At 45.6% G+C, this 12875-nt stretch overlaps 1 long non-coding RNA gene across 1 annotated transcript in view; it reads right to left on the bottom strand.

The window, feature by feature from the left end:
* The window catches only part of LOC114018246, a 255971-nt gene that overhangs the window by 122493 nt on the left and 120603 nt on the right, over nt 1-12875 (bottom strand). The window contains exons 10-11 of the long non-coding RNA XR_006286062.1: nt 10537-10654; nt 7673-7811 (exon numbers count right to left, since the gene is read on the bottom strand). This is a non-coding gene — a long non-coding RNA (uncharacterized LOC114018246). The remainder of the gene's footprint in view (nt 1-7672; nt 7812-10536; nt 10655-12875) is intronic.

The following is a 12875-nucleotide window of genomic DNA, read 5'->3' as shown; positions in this document are numbered from 1 at the left end:
AGCTTTGGCCCCCTTGTTTACCAGATATCACACCCTGTCCAGAACTCTACAGCACGCAGAGACATCTAGTGGGTGAATAACATATTGTAAGTAAACACATCATTCATTACAGATTCCGATTGACTTTGGTGGACTTTAGATCAGGCTCTCAGAGTGCTAGTGGCAGTATTCTGCCTAGTGTGTTGAGGGTTGCTCATGAGTGCTGGACTGCACATGCTGGCCAGTTATTGTGAGATTGCTCCCAAGTGCTGGGATGAACTTGCTGGTTTGTTATTGTAGGGTTGCTGGTAGTGATTTTTTAAAATAGAAAAATGTACATTGTAAATCTTGTTTCAGGTCCCTTGCCATGTTGTACTGGTTCACAGGCCACCTAATTTATTTCCGTCAGAACCTGAATGCAATTAAGTAGGAAAATAATGTAAAAAGCACAGAGTAATTGTAAGAGTATCTCTACTGCGGACCGATTTGGCAGCCACAGACAGACGGTGCGCCATATCCTTTTCCTGGTGCAAACCCCTTGACCCCATGCGCCTGTATCAAAGCATAACTGAGAGGAGAACTGGATCCATTACTTTAAAGTTTAAAAACCTGAGCATTTCTAATCTCCCCAGTGCAAATGAGAAAAGGTACATGTGGCTAGAACACATGTTTCTTCTCAGGCATACAAGTACTCCGCAGCCCGTCCTCCAGAGCAGCTCTCGTAGGAGAGCAAGCTGGGGGGAAGGCCAAGGGGCACGCTGGAGTGTGGCAGGTCTGCTAGAGAAAAGGAGATGCTGCAGCACGGCTCTTTGAGAAGCGGGCGAGGTCGCGAGGGGCCATAGCGTGGGTGGCCCTTGCCCAGTCCCCTGCTCTGCTCAGCTTCTCAGGATGTGTTGTAAAAGTTGTTCTCCTTTTTAGGGCTTGGGATGAGAGACACCAGGGGATGTTCCATTACCCCTGAGGGGGGTTCCCTTTTCTAGCCAGGGTGTTAAAGGCCCAACCAAGCAACTGACTTAACTCTCAGCCTTTGCTGACATGCTCCTGTTTGTGAAAGGGCCTCCGGGTCCTGTGAGCTCTGAAAATGTCATTTCCTTTCAAGACAGTGTTGGCAAATAACAGAGCATATGGGAAATATATGGTATGCACCATCAGAGGTATAACTTTTTAGCAAAAGTAAGCATGGTCTAGTGGTTAAAGCAGGGATCTAGGAGTCAGGACTTCTGCTGCTGACTTATCTGTGAGTAAATCCCTTAACTGTTGTGTGCCTCAGTTTCCCCAAATTGCAAATGGGGTAGTGGTATTTACATGACTCACTGGGGCATCATGGGGCCCAATTACTGTTTGTCCAATTTCGAGATCTCTGGGTGAGAGGTGCCCTAGAAGCACAGTGTATTTTTAAAACCTCAGTCCTCTCTTTGCCAATTCTAGTCCACTCTAAGGAGAAGCTGCTGTTGCAGAGACAGCAGGGGATGAGCTGGTTTGGACAAGTCCGAGAATGCAGATTTTGATGGAAGATTTCAATGAAACATGAAGACAATGAGAATGTGGGGATGGGGCACAGATAAGGGAGCCAGTACCCTCCACTCCCAAGGAAACAAATAGGACAAGCTGAACATTGCACTAAACCATCAAGAAATTCATTCTGTTTTTCAGCAACAAAACAAACAACTCCAAGAAAGCACAGCAGAATACACTTGTTTGAGTAGATGCCACAGATCCTGCTCTCCCCTGGAAGATGAAACCTTGCTGGGATGCAGCAGCCCAAAGCTGCTACAGGGAGAATAATCTGCGCCTCCCACTTCCCCACGGACCCTGGAATATCTCGGGCCAGCATCTCAGTGGGTGCCGACGGTCGTCATTCTAGTGAAGTCAATGGATTTACATGAGCTCAGAATCTGCCCCCTACCTTCCAATTCCATTTGCGCATTGAAAACCTGGCTGGTTTTGCTTTTAACTTTAAATGCCGGGTTTGGATTTTCAGATGTGCCAGGCTCCCATTTCCCCAACAAGGTAAGAGCCAGATTTTCAGAAGTGCATTCGCAGCCAGGGCCTGAATATTCACAATGCCAGGAGAAGGCAGGCTCATATCACAAGCAAGTGATCATCAGGCCCTTACCACGCAGAGCTCTTTTGAAAAATCGGGCTTCTAATTTTGGTGCCTGAATGGGAGCTAAGCTCTTTTGAGAGTCTAGAATGAAATCCTGGCTTCACTGAAATCAATTTCAATGTCAAAACTCCCATTGACTTTAACAGGGCCTCAAATGCTGATGGCCTTGGGACGGAGGCCTCTGGTTGGGCCAAAGACCATGTCCAGCACAGGCATCAGCAGTAAAACCAGCCTCACACTGCCTCTCCAATGAGCCATCACCCTCTTCCTGAGAGACCGTGCACACTAATTCTTCATGCAAATGCCTTTTTGCTGAGATAGCCAACAAGGGCTTCTGTTGTGATGGAGGTCTTGCCATCCGTATCAAGGGAAAGGAACCAGGGTGACAGGTTACTGGTCCTACATCACTGTCTGTCTTAGTGCATTTTGTGAGGTGATTTCAAACGCACTGGTAGGGCTCGGTGCTCAGCTAACGAGCGCTGACATGTCCCTCCGCTTGCTCATTCACACATGGGAGAGGGGGGGAAGCTTTAAAGAAACGTGCTTCCTGATTTTATAGTATCAACTGACAATTGGGGCCACAAACTGGTGTGGTCCAGTTAAGGCAGAGCAGAAATGAGATTTTGTCAATGTGTTAACTTTAATGGAAGCTTAATGCCTTAATTAAAGTGAGGAGGGCTTAGTTAAGGTTTGAGCAAAAATTTAATACTTTAATGGGACTAAAGACTTTAATTCATTGTTGGACTGCAAAAAACTAGCGCTCTTTTCCTGTGTCTGACACAGAGAGAGTGCGAAAGCCAATTATAAAAGAATCTGAAAGTATCAGGTTCTAAAACCAAACCATACCGTGTGCAAGAGGGAATGTGAACATGTCACCTGCCCAAAGCTCCAAGACAGACTACTGGTGTTAGTGTAGCTTGAGATCTTCAGATTAAACAGAAAAACTTCCCCGCTACAATAATCTCTTTCTAAAAAATGTCCTCTGTGTTACTAACACCACCTCATTTATTACAACGGAAATAACGTTACGAATAATATCCCCAGTATTTAGGGCCAGGTTTTCAAAGGAGCTCTGGGCCCAGCACCTCCCATTTTCATCAGGCAGGATGTTTTCTTAGTTTTTTGCATTGCACTCCGCTAGCGACTACAGAAACAGGCTAGTCAATTTCCCTTTCTGGTTCTGTCGCAGTAGCATGATCATGTAAAATTTGGGTCATAAATATATAAGAGAAACACATTAACATCCGCAATTTTGCTAAATAAACAAATAACTCCAAATTCACTGGTCTTTCAGGGAATTAGTATCCTAGTTTGTTAAAAAGGCAAACAGTGTGGATTATGTCAGCACTTAGTTGAATAAACTGATCTCAACTCTTTCAGGCAAGTGAAACTGTTAATCAATACAAGATCATTTAATTTACCATTTTACAATAAAGTAGCATTGCTCTTTACATTTACATTATAAAGCACTTTCACCTGTAGGTGTCAAAGGTCTCTACAAAGGTGGATAAGTATTATTTCAATGTTGCCATTGGGGAAACCGAGGCACAGTGAAGTTAAACAACATGCTAAAGGTCACACAGTGACCTTGCACAATTTTTGACCATCCTGCCCTAAAAGGCAGAGTCCAGCTGTTCTCCTGTGAAAGGGATTGGAACTTAAAAAGAGCCTTCGATTTAGAAAAGACTGTCATTCTCTTGGGTGTAACCTGATACAACGTACAGCTTGGTGATTTGGTTCGACTGTCAACTCTTCAAATAGAAATCTGTCCAACCTATGCGGAAAGGAGGCATATGTCTCCTATAATGAGACTGTATGTCATTTTTAATGTGTGTGTGGACTGTATTATATGAAAAGACCTACTCCTTCCTACCCTGTACCTATCAGTTTATCTCTATATAGATTCCTACAAGCCTAATATGTAAAATACATTACAGTTATATAGGACCAGAGGCTCATGTATTTTCAAGGAGCTGATAACACAAGCTGAGATGAATGCATGCAAGGGAGTTATAGAGCTCGACACTGTGTTCCTCCGAGCCTGAGGCTGCTGTTGGCAAAGGCAGCTTCTTTGCATTAATTAGAGCAACTTCAGCAATGCTTTAACCCAGAGTAATTGCTAATAGCTCCAAGAGGCTGAAACCACAGTCGGGGATTAGGAGGGCATAGAGGAGGACCAGCCACACCCTCTTTCTTCAGAGGATCCCCCGACACTGGGGTGATCCTGGTGAGGCTGGATGCACTGTTTTCATGGCCAGAATACGCTGGTAGCATGGTGCAAAGACTCCATGTTTGTATACTACACAGAATTTTGATCTGTGGGGGGAGTTTTAACCTGATTCAGAAAGCCAAAGGTTCCTTTTAGCTGACCCCACTCCTCAGTGCATCACATGGCTGTGCCAGGGAAGACCCTCCCCACCTATTCACCAGTCACACCTACATGGCTCTTGTAGCTGATTGCAGGCCCCCGCAGTGGTGGCCTGTGGGGGTGGGGGGTTGTATCAAACACTAGCGGTAATTATTCCACTTTGATTCTTGCTTGTCTCTGGCCCATGAAATCAAGGCCACACTTCGGGTGGGGGGAGGAGGAAATGGGAGGGAGAATGCTCCCATCTTCAGGGATGGGAGCTGGGCCCAGACTGCCTTAACTGGTTCCACAGAGCTGTTGCTTTCTGAAGCAAGCATGCCAGAACAATGTCATCTCAATACCGCAGGCTAATCTGGGTGAAACTGAGCGTGACGGACTTCATGCATGACAGCCAGGAAGCCAAGCATGGGAGGTCAGCATTGGCCTAGGCTATAGCTTTCCAGCAGCCGGCTTAGAGAAAGGAGGCATGCAGGCTGTGTGAGCTACCCCATAAAACTCAATCATCTTTGCCATCTACCTCCACAGAACCTGTGCATCTGCTTTGGGAACGCAGAGGGGACCTGATCCCTAACCCTGCTGGCCTGACAGCCCTTGGCTGGAGTTCTAGGATCCCATCTCCTGACCGAGGTGAACGGCTGCTGTTTTTTCAAACCTGCTGTCATTAACAAATGAGGCACGGGGCTTGATTAATTCCACAGGTTTCTTCCATTAGGAGCCACTACATCATTGCTGCACGAGAGCCTTCCTCCCCTCAGAGCTGACCTTCCTCCCACTGCGTGGCCATTTCCCTTGGCTGTGGAAGTTATTACAGACTGGTTATTTGAAAGACCTGGAAACCAGGGCAGCCGCTGCTTCCTTTCATCTCCGGCTCTGCTGCTCCTCACTCCTTGGCAGTTTGGAAGGATGGTGGAAGTAATTAATGGTTCGGGAAGGGTGGAGGAGGCGCTCCTGAGAGGAGAGTCAAAAATTCCTCTTGACAATGACCACATGTCTGAGGCTTGGCTACCAGTTCACCTGACAGCAATAAGGGCTAATAGCCATTAGTCACCACTGCAGACACACTGCATGCATTTTTGTGATTTCTTTTTCTTTCCTTCTCCCTGTGTCAGCCATCCTGGCGCTTTCAGACAGCTTCTTTTGTCATCTTGCCGGGAGGAGAGAGGGGAGCTCATGGCTCAGAGAGCTTGGCCAGCGTCCTTGGTGGAAGGGGATAAAAATGATCTTCAAGAAGGAAAAAAATACTTGTGATACAAACCCCACCCCCTCACATTAACCAGGGACCAAGCAAAAGAACAGCAACAGTGACTGCTGGGGGGAACTGGCAGACTTGTATCAACTGAGCCCATGTGACACTGCCCAGCTAATCACAAAGGAGGAGCCAGATGATGATTGTACAGGGAAAGGATCCCACTGGAACAAAAGACAGGCCCGAACTGGAATGTTCTGCTCTGGCTGCATCCAAGTGTGAGGCTATTTGGATCCAGCGTTTCAGTTCAGGCCCATCTGGAATTGACATATGTGCCATGGCTTGGGGAAAAAAAATTTCACTAAGTCATATCGCTATTCCTACAATATTTAATAAGTGCATGGGAGCCAGGATGGTCAGGAGGGAAGTCCCAGGTGAGTATCATTATCCCCAGGTTACAGATGGGAAAATGTAGGCACAGACAGGTTAAGACCAAAAGACCCACTAATTTGGGGTCCACTAACTTCTAGGTGCACAACTAGACCCCGCTCAGGCCTGTTTGGCATTATTAAGTGCTGAGCACCCATGTTTACCATTGACCTGTAACAGTAAGACTCTGGCTATCACAAGCTGAGGAATCCAAAAACGGAGGCTCCAAAACTAAGGAGGAATTTCTGACCCAAAGTTTCTAGCCCAAGCAGGTCATTGCTAGAGCCAGGCCAGCAATCCAGGTCTCCTGATTCCTGCCCCATTGTCCTATCCTTTGGAGACAGGCCGAAGCAACAAAATGGGCGTGTTGCTCAGGACACTGTCCCCCCATCCCTTCCACCCCCCACACACACTCATATACCTCTAGATCTGGGCTTTCCGTTGAGGCCCATCTGGAATTAACAGTAAATTAGCCGCTTTCTAAGGTTAAAGCTGCCAACAGAAAACGGTTATGTACTGAAACAAACCGCTATAAAGAACCAGGATCTCTCTCGCATGAGACCCTTGTCCTGAGCGGGAGAGCTGTGCCGAGAGAGGCGATTCTGTTTCATGGAGAATTTTGATATTTCAAAATTTGGCTCCATTCCCGTTTGGAATGAAACTCACAAATTTAGAAATTCAGTGAGAAATGGAGCCCTGGTTCTGGGGCAAATGGCCCCAGAGCGAAGGCTTCCCACTCGCCATCAGCCTAACCAGAAGGCAACCGTCAAAGTCTTCTCCAGGCTGCCCTGTCTGTCTGAGGTACTTGACGGTCCTCATTAGCACAATGTCTGAGCATCGCACAATCGTTAATGCACTTCTCCTCCCAAAATCCCTGTGAGGTGGGCACTGCTATTATCCCTATTTTACAGATGGGGATCTGAGGCACACAGAGACCAAGTAACTGCCCAAGGTCACACAGGAAATCTGTGGTAGAGCAGAGACTTGAACCCATGGCTCTCTCAGCTAGGGCCTTGATCACTGTACCATCCATCCCTCTGTAGATGACTGTTTAAAACAGAAGTCTATCAGTTCCGTTTCAGAGAAGACCGTGTACTTTGTAAAATTGCCAGGCCTTCCTGTCCGATCCATGATGGCCCCTGTGTGCTTTAGAAGACATAAGGTAGAGATCTCCATGCTAAAGCCATGCTTTATCTTCTCACAGGAGCAGCGTCATCTTGCACCTCCCAGCCACAGTACGTGATTTGGCTAGAAAGAAAAGGGTTGCTTTATTTCTAGAGGTGTTTTCCGATGTGTCTGACTTAGACATCAGTCACTGTAAGTAATTGTTGTGTTACTGACAGAAGAGCCAATCCTTCCCTGGGCTGAGTGGCCATCCTGTTTTTAAAGGGAACTGCACTCTCTGAGGGAAGCAGCGACAGGCTTGATTGGCATTCAGTTGCCATGCAGAAGTTAAACCAGATGAGCTGTGTCAGCCGGTGGAAGGCAAATGCATGGTAGCCGCTCTGAAAGCCTATCTTCCCCTAAATTTGTCACTGACTGCATTGTTATCTGCAAGGGGGCAGAATGTAATCAGAAACACATTTCTGAGTGAAGGACTGACCTTTGCAGAATCACCAGGAATGTCTGAAGTCGTACAGCTGTGCAAGTGCCCTGCTCGCTCAGCCAGGCGGAGCTGCGCCCGGGGCTCTGAACGTGCACATGGTGCCGAGCAGCATTTCTGGCCACCTGAAATCTGTGCCCTGTATTTGAAAATAAAGTTTCTGGGATCAGCGGGAGCTGCTGGGTCCTCAGCTGTTTGAAAGTCTGGCCGCTTCATAGATTCAGAGAGTTTCATAAGGCCAAAAGGGAGCTTTAGATCAACTAGTCTGACCTCCTGTATAGCACAGACCATTACATTTCGCCTAGTTACCCCTGTATCAAGCCCAATAACTTGTGTTTGGCTAGAGCAGATCTTCCAGAAAGGCATCCTGTCTGGATATAAAGACATCAAGAGATGGAAAATCCACAGCTTCCCTTGGTAGTTTGCTCCAGTGATTAATCACCCTCACTGTTAAAAATGTTTGCCCAGTTTCTAATTTGAGTTTGTCTGGCTTCAGCTGCCAGCTATTGGTTCTTGTTATGCCTTTCTCTGCTAGATTAAAGAGCTCCTTAGTACATGGTATTTTCTCCCCAGAAAGGTTCTTATCCACTGTAATCAAGTCACCTCTCAATCTGCTTTCTGATAAGCTAAAACAGATTGAGAGCTTTAAGTCTCTATTTTCTGCAGCCCTCAAATCATTTTTGTGGCTCTTTTCTGCACCCTCTCCAATTTTTCAATATCTTTTTAAAGTCTTGACACCAGAACTGGACACAGTATTCCAGAATCGGTCTCACCAATGCCGTACACAGAGGGAAAAATCACTCCCTACTCTTATTCACTGCTCTCCTGTTTAAACAGCCAAGGATTGCATTAGCCCTTTTTGTCATGGCATCGCACTGGGAAGTCACGTTCAGTTGCTCGTCCACTGTGACCACTAAATCCTTTTCAGAGTCACTGCTTTTCAGGATACAGTCCTCCACTATTTAGGGATGGCCTCCATGCCTTGTTCCTAGATGTATAACACTGCATTTAATTGTAGGTGTTCAAGTGGGAGTTGAACTCATTGGGAGATCTGGACCCAATGGTGGGTGATGAGTACTACTGGAAGTCTGTCCCACAGCCCATAGACATCACATGCTGATGGACAAGCAGGCAAGACAGTGAGGGGGGGGGGAAGTGTTGGGGTATGGGGAAGAACATTAGCAAGTGAGAAGTCTTTGAAAAAAGACCATCAGGATGGCTAGCCAACAGCCTATTGATGTTGTAGGTTCTTCCAAGATATTGTATGAATATTCACATGAGGCAAGATTCTCAAAAGCGCTCACCCAGCACATACCCAACTCTTTGAAGCTCTGACCCTGGAGGGTACGAAGAACCCTTTGTAAGCACTGAATGCTCAGTGGTAGAGAGGGGTGAAATTTTTCTGGCGAAACTTTTTTTTTTGGAAAAAAATGCAGATTTGTTGACAACATTTTGCGAATTGGAGTCAGTTTCACCGAATTGTTTCAGTCAAAAACAAAACCAAAAAAAACCCAGAAATGTCTGAAAACCATTGAAATGTTTCATTTTGACATTTTTGAAATGAAACCTTTTGATTTTTTTGGTTTGAAACAACTTTTTGTTTCCAAATTTCCTTGAATATTTTTTAAACAAATAGTTTAAAATTGGTCAAAATCTAAACAAAACATTTTGTTTGGACCTAAAATGATTTTTTTCTGACTTTTTTGATTCGCTGAAAATTTCTAAAAACGTTGTTTTCGGTTTGACCCGAAATGAAATCACCCCCCACCCTCCATGCCGGTTTTTCGGAGTTGCTGGAGAACTGAAAAGTCCGTTATTCACACAGCTCTTCTTGGCACATTGCACGACCACTGGTCAGTCAGAGAAAAAGTTCCCACAGGTGTGATAAGCATGGGAAGGATTGGGCATTGAGAGGGCAGCTGAGTCTAGAAACCATTTAGTGGGACTGTTCCTTCCTGCTGGACTAATAGAATTAAAAAATCCCTCCAGGCAACACACATCCCTGGTGCAGTTACAGCTACCTAAGTATGGGAAGAAAGCTTCCTGCAGCTTCTTTAGACAAACCCCACCACCAGAAATTAAGTTTCATCTACATGATACAGGTTTTGCCAGCATAACCATGTCAGGAATAAAATTACAGTCCAAGCTGACATTGCTATTCCTGTATCACTTTAGGTGCAGATCACCCTTTCTATGCTCTTCCGACCCAAAGATTCTGTTGGCTACATACCAAAGTTAAGTGAAATAAAACCTTTGCACCAAATAAACAAGCAAACAAAAAGCCACAGAAGTCATTTTAATCACTGCCTTTTGTTTTCCTATTTTAATTTTCTTCTTTTAAAACCCAATACGATCAATCAGAACTGAGGAAATTCCTGAAACTGATGAAAAAAGAAAAAAAAAAAAAGAACTGATAGATTGCAGACAAAATGATCATTTTTCAAGCAAAGCCAGTTTCTATTCCTAATACCCAGCTACAGTGGGAGAGAATAAGTGAGCCTAATGCTTGGCTGATCGTCTGGCTCTTCAAATAAGAATACACCTCCCAGACCTCTTGTGTACATAAATCCTATAGCTGCCAGTGCACCTCATGCACAGAATCAGGATCATTTCAAGGCTAAAGGCAGGAGCCAGAATGCCTTAATGGGAAAGCTACGTCTCCAAAAGGTGTTGTGGCAATTTGCAGACCAGTGTCTGCTTGGACAGCCGGGATTTTACTCCAGTGAGGCACAAACTGAATATATATAAGAGCAAGAGCTTTAAGGGCCAGAGTTTCAAAAGACTTCAGCCCCCTTTTAGGCATCTGAAATAAGGGCCAAATTGCCAAAGTCCTCAGCACCAGTCGCACCCATTGAAATACGTACATGGTCGTGTTGAGCCTTTTTGAAACTTTAGCCACTTGTTGTGCCTAAATGTAGTGCTCTCGGGTCTCGCAATTTTTTCTTGAGCATATGATATTTGCTCTTTTTCTTAAAGCCCCACCTGCTGGAATGAAGAGATTGCATGAGAATCTCAGCTTTCATTAAAAAAAAAGAAAAAAGTACATTTCTAGCACTCTTGGTTGCTGGGAAAAGTTTGAAAACGGGAAGTGAGTGTATCCTACAGACACAGAAACCAGAAGGCAAATAAAAAGAGTTCCAAATGTATTACTGTTTGAAGCCAATCAGGATTTTTTGGCCCAAATCATGAATTTTGAACCCTCGGGGTGTGCACTACTGTAGATGGAAACTGAGCAATTTTAGAAAATCTGGCTTTGTTTAAGAGCGTAAACCAAATTGTGTAGTAAACTCACAGCATTTGTAGGACTGGCACTTCAGTCAAAGTGCTCTTTCAAACATAAGAAGTAATATAGCACTGCAATAAACTGGATTCTTTTCATTCCTTCACGTTCGCTTCATTTGGCGCAAGACCAAATCGTCTCTGTTCCCCACCCACCCATCAAAGTTATTCTGCTAAACATCCTGTCCCCTTGCAGTTTGGGTGAAAAATAAAATATGCGCAGAAGAGACAGAACTATGCCTGCAAGGGTCTCATAAAATTCCTGCAAACGATAAATCAAAACAAAATAATAATTACCACCAGCCAAAGGAGCACATCTACCCTTCAGATTTTTCTCCTACTTCTTCCTAGCTTATCAAGTCTACACTAGGGCGGAAATTCCGGATTCTCCTGAAGATATTGATATGCTGGTAATCTCAAACGCTGAAACTCTTTGGGAAGCCCAAGCCCACCGCGTCCGCTTGGGGCTTCACCACAGCGCTCCTAAGTCTCACTTGCAGTTAGAAGTGGTGCAATTCTAGAAGCAAGATTCTCCTTTTTTTTTCAATGGATATACGGATACTGCAAGCTCTTTGGGCCATATTCTGGTTTCACTGCATAAATAATAAGCACTTACAAAGCATTTTTCTTCTTAGGATCTCAAAGCAGTTGACAAAGTTGTGTGAAGCCCCTATAATCCCCAGTGGTGGAGAAACTGTGGCATAGACAGAGTAAATGTTTTGCCCAAGGTCACACCCAGTGAATTGGTGGCAGAACCAGCGAAAGACTCCAAGCCTGCACATATCTGCTAACCGTTAGGCCACGACACCTGTCAATAGCTCTTTGATGGATACATAAATGCATCAAAGTATCATTTGGATTTGGGGCTAGTTAGTCTAGGGGTTCAACAGAAAAATGGAAAGGGGGAATATGGAAAAACATATGGGAGGATTCAAGTTGGCCCCAATGAATAAGTTATGTGAAGTGCTAAAGTCAAGTTTAGAACCTTTCACAATTTCCTCCTGCTTGGCTTTAATTCACATGTTCAGGGCTCACCTCAACTACTCCTCAGTGGTCCATGGAGCACCACTGGCCACATGAGGCTTTCTCTTCCTGCCTGTAAGTGGAAGAAGAGATATGAGACAAGAAGGGAGGGGAAAGTTGGGATGATATGGGCCGTACTCTGCCCTGATTTCCATTGACTTTCACTGAGCGTCGTGAGGAATAAATCAGGTTAGAAAAGACCCCACAGGAAGATGATCAGGGAAGGAAGAGAGCAGGCCAAATTCTTCTCTGACCTACAGCCACTGCAACTTAATTGAACTCAGTCAGGTGAAATAAGGTGCAAACCAGAACACAATTTGGCCCCACTCCTTCCTGTGCATCAGCTGGCAGCCCAAGGCCGGCACTGAGGAGCCCTCCAAAAAGAGGTCTGGGAGCCAATCCTAAGTGTGTTGCCCACGCAGTGCCACAGAAGAGGCCTCAGCGCTTTGCAGACAGAGCGTCTCTGGCAATGTCCATGCAGGCCATGCTGTTTCACACACCCCTTAATGTGACCGGCTTCAAAAGCTCAGTAGAGTTAAGTATGCAGATGAGCCTGATTCATCCTTGCTCTCTGCCCCCCTTGTGCAGGCTACAGCTGGCAAAAAGGGACTGTAACGTAGGTGTGGGGCCCTCCAGTGGGTAGCACTGGTGGAGGGGGCCCTCTACACCAAGTCCAGGGCTGACCCCACTACCTCAATGCTCTCCCTGCAGAAACACCAAGCATAGAGAGCATTTCAGGTGAGAGGAGGAGAAGGCATGGCTGGGACTTCACGATTCCTTAGCTGTGTAAGGCCCATAGTATTTGGAACACAACTCAGGGCTGCCTTAGCCAGCACTCAGAAGCCCCGCAGAATCAAAGAGGTGTAAAGCCACCTCCCTTGGTCCCCAAGCTGGGTTCAGA

The sequence above is a fragment of the Chelonia mydas genome, chromosome 15 (genome assembly GCF_015237465.2).
Source record: "Chelonia mydas isolate rCheMyd1 chromosome 15, rCheMyd1.pri.v2, whole genome shotgun sequence".
NCBI classification, from domain to species: domain Eukaryota; kingdom Metazoa; phylum Chordata; order Testudines; family Cheloniidae; genus Chelonia; species Chelonia mydas.
The sequence above is the reverse complement of the archived record's forward strand: the minus strand, read 5'-3'. Positions and strand labels throughout refer to the sequence as shown.